Source organism: Raphanus sativus, chromosome 9 (genome assembly GCF_000801105.2).
Source record: "Raphanus sativus cultivar WK10039 chromosome 9, ASM80110v3, whole genome shotgun sequence".
Classification (NCBI taxonomy): Eukaryota; Viridiplantae; Streptophyta; class Magnoliopsida; order Brassicales; family Brassicaceae; genus Raphanus; species Raphanus sativus.
Window position 1 is genome coordinate 15,192,133 of NC_079519.1, and position 1,328 is coordinate 15,193,460.

Here is a 1,328-nt window from a genome sequence, read left to right on the forward strand (position 1 = left end):
GATTATTTAACCAGTGAGACATCACTGAGAGTTAAGCGACTGAGTTCTATAGTATCATGCAAACAACTTGTTAGGCATTTATAGACATTAAGTTACGTGAGTTCTGAATCCTGAGATGGTACAGATGCCAAAGACAATCTCAATTCCTGAATAAAATCCCTAAGTCTAGCACTCTTTATTTCATTTAAACACCCCATCATATTGATTAGTTAGAGCAACTACCTTGCTCATTCTAGGAATTGCTATTTTCATTTCTATCTTTAAAACCAACTTCACCTAGGATTGATTAGTAGATTATATTTAATTGGTTCCCTAGCTCCTCGTGATTCGATCCACAAGTACTACAGCTGTATCTCTTATTTGAGAGAGTAAGCTCTACTGGGTAATTTGAGCACTATCAAATTCGGCACCGTTGACGGGGAGCTTTGATCACCATTAGATTTAATCTTATTAATCTTAGGTTTTCTTTTTTACCCCCTTTAATGCAACAGGTCAGAAGCTAGATACACAGGGAAACATAATCCCTGAGACTGAAGCTGAGGCTACATGAGAAGCTCAAACACGATCGTTGGCAGACTACAATCGTCCACACGAGTACTACACCAACAGATCAGCTATTCGACTTCCAGAGATTCAAAAGCCGAACTTCGAGCTCAAGCCTCAGTACTACTCTCTCGTGTCTCAAATACCTTATTCAGGGTTATCACACGAGCATCCTATGGACCATCTGGAGATGTTCGAGGATCTTATCGCTGCTATTCGTATGGACGGAGTCCCGGAGGACTACCTACTCTGCAAGCTCTTCAAATACTCACTGATTGGAGAAGCTTCACACTGGCTCAAGCAGCTACCTACAGGATCACTGACATTCTGGGCCGACATAAAAAAAAAGCCTTCCGGCGTAATTTCTTTGATGAGGCACGCGCTGAAGACTTAGGGAGCAAAATCGCCACTTTCTCACAAAAGCCTGGTGAGACTTTTAAAGACGCGTGGATCAGATTTAAGTTCTTCCAGCGAGACTGTCCACACCATGGATTCAATGAAGTGCAGCTGCTAAGCACTTTCTACAGAGGTATCGGCATGAGGTATCATATGGCTCTTGATACTGCTAGCGAGGGGAAATTCAACACTAGGAATCCAATAGAGGCTGTGAGACTTATTGAGAACCTAGCCAACAGCAGCAGCACCAAAAATACTGACTCTGACAAGAAGAAATCGGTTGCAGCCATCGGGAAAACCAGATGAATGAAGTCAGAGCCAAGATAGATGCTTTACATGCATTTCTTGGGCAGCCAGTCTGCTCAGCTGAAGAAGGAGAGGCTAGAGAA

The 1,328-nt window shown here is 42.8% G+C and overlaps 1 non-coding gene across 1 annotated transcript; it reads right to left on the minus strand.

The window, feature by feature from the left end:
- Positions 1-929: 929 nt before the first annotated feature.
- Positions 930-1,037, minus strand: LOC130500496 (small nucleolar RNA R71). The gene has a single exon (XR_008939118.1). It is a non-coding gene; the product is annotated as a small nucleolar RNA R71 (small nucleolar RNA).
- Positions 1,038-1,328: the final 291 nt, after the last annotated feature.